Source organism: Capsicum annuum, chromosome 6, assembly GCF_002878395.1.
Source record: "Capsicum annuum cultivar UCD-10X-F1 chromosome 6, UCD10Xv1.1, whole genome shotgun sequence".
NCBI lineage: Eukaryota > Viridiplantae > Streptophyta > Magnoliopsida > Solanales > Solanaceae > Capsicum > Capsicum annuum.
This window is the reverse complement of record NC_061116.1, coordinates 96,507,636-96,514,245: the sequence shown is the minus strand read 5'-3', so window position 1 is coordinate 96,514,245 and position 6,610 is coordinate 96,507,636. Positions and strand designations below refer to the sequence as shown.

The following is a 6,610-nucleotide window of genomic DNA, read 5'->3' as shown; positions in this document are numbered from 1 at the left end:
ATTTAAATTGTAATCCAATATTAATCCCCAAAGTTGCCATTTCTTAATTGAGATTCTTTTAATCTGAATAAATTTAATTAGAGTTATTTTTAATCCAAATAAATTTAATTATGATTATGCTAATCTAATTATATTTAATTAGGGTTATTTAATAACCCAATTAAATTTAATTGGGGTTATTAAATAACCCCAATTTCAGCCCATTTAATTTCAGCTTTTCTTTAAAGCCTAAATAGGCCCAACACTGTAAACAAACACCAAAAGCCCACTACCCCTTTTCCTGACCCAGGCCCAATTCATCTTCTCCTCTAAATGAGCAAGAACAATCCTTCACCAGGTATAACCTCAGCCAAATCGTGACAACCTCATCCATCAATAATCAGCTCCAAACAACCAATATCCAAAAACCCAAATCCATCAGCAGCGACCTGAACAATAAAATCCCTAGAAACAATAGGCGATTCAACCCCATCAGAAATCGACAAAAAATCTAATCCCCAGTTCAAACTATTTCAGTAGTGACCCAAACCTGAACAAGTTTGTTTTTGCCCAAAAGTCTCCATTTTGCTCGAATTTGTACATCCTCATATGAATATCATGATTTGTTATTCAAATCACTCTCGAATTCTCTAGGAACATAGTTAGGTGTCTTCATTCAAAGTCTACCTATACAAATCTTGGGATAATTCATATAATTTCATACACAGTTGGGTGATTTTTATTGGTTCTTGAGTATAATTTGTTTTGATCAAAAGACATTAGTCCACCCATTTCGAAAAGAGGTGAAAAATCCAAAATGGAGTACCATTTTGCTGATGAAAACCGAAGCAGGGGATGGAAATTTCAAATTTCAAAATCTCCTTTGAAAATCCCCAATTTACCCTCAATTCGTCTTCTATATAAAGACCCTTGGGGTCACTATTTTTGGGGGTCTTTTTTCTCTTCTTTCAGGGGGTTTTTGGTTTGGAAATTGGAGTTGGAGATTCTAGAGTTGAAACTAGGTTTCAAAATTTTGGGTTGAAAATTTTGGGGGTTTTCAGAAAAACTAAGGAAGAAAAGGAGTTGGAACATTTCTGAGAGAATCTCTGGTTCAGAAAAACTTAGAGAGATGAGAAAAGAAAAAAGACAGATTCTTGAAAAATTCAGTGTCAAATAGAAATTCTGTTCTTGATTCAAAAGTTTGTTAGCTAAATTAGAGTGTCGAGTTGATGGCAAAAAAGATTTTCGGTGGTCGTGATCTCCGTACTAGTTCGTCATCTCATTTTTCTGCCCCGAAGGAGGTAAAAACACTCTCTCCCTCTTTAATTTTGTTTACTCTTTTATCCCTTTTCTCCGTAGAATCAGTTAGTTTCTTAATCGTAATCGTGAATAAGGCTGGAGTTTGTCGCTGTAGAAACCTTTGATGGCCTTAGGAATTGTTTGTGATCGTTGTGGTTATGCTATTCTACTGAATCATTGTTTATCCCATGATGTGGTGTTTTGAGCATATTTCTGTGGTGATATATGGATTAGATAAAGCTTCCTTAATCTCTAAGTTGCGGTTTTTCCCTGATTCATTGTATCCTGAGTTAAAGACCCCGTTGTGGATACACTATTTAAGGCGTTGTGGTCGTTTGATAAACTTTGTGGTATAATTTTGAATACTGCTTCTTCTCCCTTATCGGCATTTACTGGTTTCTGATTTTCAACTCTATTTCATAATAGGATCAAATTTTAACCCATGATTTTCGTCCAAACGTTTCATGTTCTGGTGGTTGCATTCTTGGCATGTTAGTCTGATAATATTCATAGGTTAATATGTTGTTATGTCGACTTATGATACATTGTAGTCCTTTCACTCATCATACTGGTAGTATAAATGTTATTTGTTGTGATTAAGGCTCGTGGTTTCGTCCAAGTTTTACCAATCTACAGTTAACCCATTGTGTGTTTATCCAAGATAATGACTTCCATGTTATGAGATTTTTCAACTTATAGTTAATCTACAGTTAACTTATGTTATCCTGGAAATTTAGTTGTAACAATCTGTTTCTTGATTCTAGTCAACTTGTGCTAAGTTTCCCATAATTAGTACCATAACCCTGAAAACAGTGTTTGGAATTTGCATTAGCTCTGCATGTAATTCGATGTCACTAGCTACTTCGAGTTTTATTATGAGCGATGGAATTATTTTTCTTATGAGTCTTTGTTCTGCATCTTGTCCACTCTCTTTATTCTGAATCAACTATCTAATCAAATAATTGTTAGAGGAGATTTCTTTAATAAAAATATTGCATAGGGAGAAAACTTTATCTATGTATAAGAATCTGAGGTTGAATCAAAATATAAGAAAATACGGTAAAAGAGAATTAAGCTGCATTCTTACCCTGCCTTTTTCACTCATATTTTGATGTTTAAATTCATGTTCGTCCTCTATAAAGTTCCTGTGTGGCCTTAAAATATTGCTTGACTTTATTCGTCCTCTATAAAGCTGCATTCTTACCCAGCCTTTTTCACTCATCTTTGTTTTCTTTAAATTTGAATCTCTTCGAGGGCTGTATATGTTTTCTTCAGTTTCATTAATAGTTCTCTTTTGTGTGTGATTATCTATCTCCAACGTAATCAACTACTAAATTATCATATATCCGTATGTACTAATCCATATATTTTTCCCCTTTCTTTTTCATGAACCCACCTCGAAGTCCAAACGGACTCTATGCTCATTAGTGCATTATCAAAGTGGGCCATTGAGGCCAATCCCTCATGAGTCAATTTCAAAGGTCCTCTAGAAATTAATCTCGTAATGCACGGATACGAAAAGTCGAAAGAGGGAAAATGGATTAAAGCCCCACATTTGAAGCAACCAAGAAACTTGAATGTCTTAGTTTCCATTTCATTTATTTATTTATTTAAGTCATTTATTATTGTTGTCTTTATTTTTTAGTTATTTATTTTTAATCATTCATATGGGCCAAGAAGCCAAAGTTGTATTTAGTACAGGTGGAGCAAGATTCGAGTCAAAGGATCAAAAACTAGATTAGGACAGGTGAAATAGGTCAAAGGCTCGATTAGACTAGGACAGGTTTTGTTGGTTTGGGCCCAATGACCTAAATCGTTTACTTTCTCCTCCCTTTCCCCATTTATGTGTTTACTTTCTTATTTCATTTGTGTAGACTAAGTCAAAATCCCTATTAGGTCATCTAAAACTGTTTTTACACAAATCTTTTCAACAAAATCAATCACTTTTAAAAAACTAAACTTTTTTTTAGGTTAATCAAAGACGATTTTCAAACAATCCGGATAACCGCAAGTTAGCGGACATTTTAGGTGCCTAACACCTTCCTAAAACTTTAATAGGTACCTTTTATCTAGAATCTCTAACATAAAATTATTTTCCTGTTATGAATCATTTGAAGAAACTTTATAAAGGTTTCTTAGTTCCTTTTCAAAATTAAGTGGCGACACTTCAAAAAGTTAAAATTTCAGAAAAATAGATGGTCCGTCACCCAGACCGTCAATTTTGCCCGAAACAGTGCCGAAACAACATTTTAAAGGGCTTTTTTGGTCTTTTCCCCCCCTTTTTAACCCCGAATAACATCAAATCAAAGCATATAACTCCTCATTCATCCATAAAATCAATATTAGGGTTTCTTTCAAGATCAAAATCCAAGAACAAGATTCAAACCCTTCTTCAAGAAAACTCAAGAATCAAAACGTCACCATTCAAAACCTTCAAGAAAAGTCAACCTCCTTTAAAATTCAAGATTTTGAGGTATGTAAAGTGTTAATTCATGGGTTTATTTCACTAATGAAGCTCAAGAATCCCATTTTTAAACTCAAGAATTGTGATTCCCGTGTGGTGGGTTGATTTTAATTATGTTGATGTGGTTTTATGAATCCCAAGTTAGAGTCTTTATGTACTTTTCATAAAATTATGCTAGTATATGAGTTGAAAACTTTTAATTGGAGTTGATTAATGTAACCATGATGTACGAACTAGAGTATATGCCTAAGCCTAAGGTTATGCATGTAATGTGTTTGATAAAATGCCCAAAGAACAAGAATCATACTTTAGGACTCAATTATGACCAAATTGATGAACCCATGCTTTACCCTTATGTTCAAAATGACTTCCATGTTATTTTTATGCATTGAAATTGTTTGATGGATTGTTCATGAGATTAGCCTATGAAATTATGACATATTTATATGCTTTCCTATTCATGTACCAAACCATGATAATCAAGTTCCTCATGAAATTCCCTAATGATTGTATTACGGATTGTTGATTATGGTCGTGAGTCTAGGAAGTGTCATGTCTTATCAATTTTATGCTATCAAGTTCTGAGGGTACTTGTACCCAACAATTTAGCTATGTGACTAGAGCCACTATCATTTTTTCAGGATATCTCAGTCATGCCATGTTTAGTAGAATTTAGTTAGCCTCATGACTCAGGAAAGCTCAGTAATATCAGTTAGTTATCAGATCTTAGTAATATTCTATTGTTAATGAAACTTAGTAACCTCAATTAGTCAATTCAGTTTAATTAATTCAGTGTCTAATCATATGGGAGTAGGATTTAGCACTTAGTGAGCCCAAGGATGGGAACTCCCCTGTGAGTAAAGGGTGTGATTCTTAGTAAACATCCTTATACTCTAGAACTACGTAGCCAGTATAGGTTGAGACATCTAATCTGTTAGATGAGGTGGCTTAACCTATTATATGAGAGTCTCACCATTCTCTTTAGAGTACCTATTAGATGAGGGATCACTTACAGCTTGTCCTTACCAGTGGCGTGGTATTGACACCTTTCTAATTGGGGTTATAGATTGAACCCTAACTCTGCTATAATGCTTTATTTGGGGCATGTTGGGTAGATGACTACTTCCCATAGTTATAGTGTCAGTCTCAGTAATAAAATTCAGATAGTTCTACAGAATTCAGGACTGTCAGTTACAATCACCTAGTTCAGTGCGGAACTCAGCTAGTTTATTCAGTAACAGAACTGTCAAACACAGTTATTCAGATAATAGTATTTCAGATATACAAACTTATGTTATCAGTATTCAGATTTAGTGATGTCATGATCTTAATTATAGTTCACATATTCATGTATGTATTCTCATGTATGTTATTCAGTCAGTTAGTATTTTTCATGCAGATAAACCCCTTACATTTAGCCTACCTTACTTGCATACCAGTACATTCAATCGTACTGATGCATTTGCGCTATGGTGTTTTATACCATAGGCTAGAAGGATGAGCTCCAGAGCATCCTTAGTAGATCAGTCATTCAACAGACAAACTAGCAGTGAGTCCTCATTATTTGAGGATGTTATTATTTGACTATTTCATTCTTTAGTACCTAGTTTGTTTCAGTAGTTGGAGTTAGTTGGGAGCATGTCCCATCAACTCCTTATTCAGACAGTTTAGAGACTTTCAGACTAGCATGTTCAGACAGTTATTTCAGTTGTTTTGGTATTGATATGCCATATCTCTAAATGTTACGTTTTGTTAGATTTTTGAACCTTATGGCCTTTTAACCTTTTATTGTGCACTTATACAGTGTGTTATGTAGTGCTTAGTTATAGATATCAGTCATGGGTTAACTTGTGGTCCTTTGTGGTCATGAGTACCTTGTGGTATTTTGGGTACCAGATTCGGGGCATTACAAACTTGCTATTAAAGTCTAAGGTTCAACAGTATCCTAGGAAGTCTGAAAGCCACATCTAGTAGAGTCTTGTGCATGGGTATGTTGCATGCCACATTTATGTATAGGAGGCTATAAAATGTTTTAGGAATAGTTTCCCTTCTTTCAGTATTCATGTTGTGCCAGTGAGCATTAGCTCAAATATAACTCTCAGTCTAATCCATTTCTCCCTTTTATTTATAGATCATACCCCCCAAAATGGTAAATAAAAGGAGAACTGGTAGTCAGTCAGCACCACAGCCCGCCCAGGAAGATTCCCTAGATGAGCATGTCATTCATGGAAAATTTAGAATCGACTCCCTTACTTTATCTTACTCAATAGTAGCTCAGAGAAATCAGTAGGTTGATGTCCCACCTAGGCATATGATTCATGCCCAAAGAGTGAGGTGGGGAAATGTAGGGAGAAAAAAAGAAATAGAGAAAGTAAGAGAGATGAAAAGGTAGCTTTAATTTAAATCAGCTTAAGTCAGAGGGTGGGAATCATTCTCAGTTCTGCCCAAAGTCCTTATTTCCAACTCCAACCCCCAGTCAGTGTCCCAGCACTTAAATTCATAAATGGTAATAATGATAGGGTACCAGGCTCTAAGTCTCAGGGCAGTGTAGTATTTGCCCGAACTAATTCTCTTTGCCAAAATTGTGGTAAGAACCACAAGGGTATTCACAGAGCTAGCAGTATGGTGTGTTTTGGATATAGCAAGCCCAACCATAGAGTTAGATATTGTCCCCAGTTTGGATTTTAGGGTCAGTAGAACCATTTCTCAGTTTAGTGTGATCACCCAAATAAGCAGGGTGCCACTTCCAGCACAACCAATGGCCAGCTCCCAAATCGACTCTATGCTCTTCAATCCCAACAAAATCAGAAAAATTCTGTGTTCCATGTTGTATTACGAATCTGTGTGCTTTCCCCTGCTTTCCTCTGC

General features: G+C 35.3%; 1 long non-coding RNA gene across 1 annotated transcript; it reads left to right on the top strand.

Moving 5' to 3' along the window:
* The first annotated feature begins 324 nt into the window (after positions 1-324).
* Positions 325-3,143, top strand: LOC124899696. Its single transcript, XR_007057091.1, has 2 exons — positions 325-1,280; positions 2,682-3,143. It is a non-coding gene; the product is annotated as an uncharacterized LOC124899696 (long non-coding RNA).
* Positions 3,144-6,610: the final 3,467 nt, after the last annotated feature.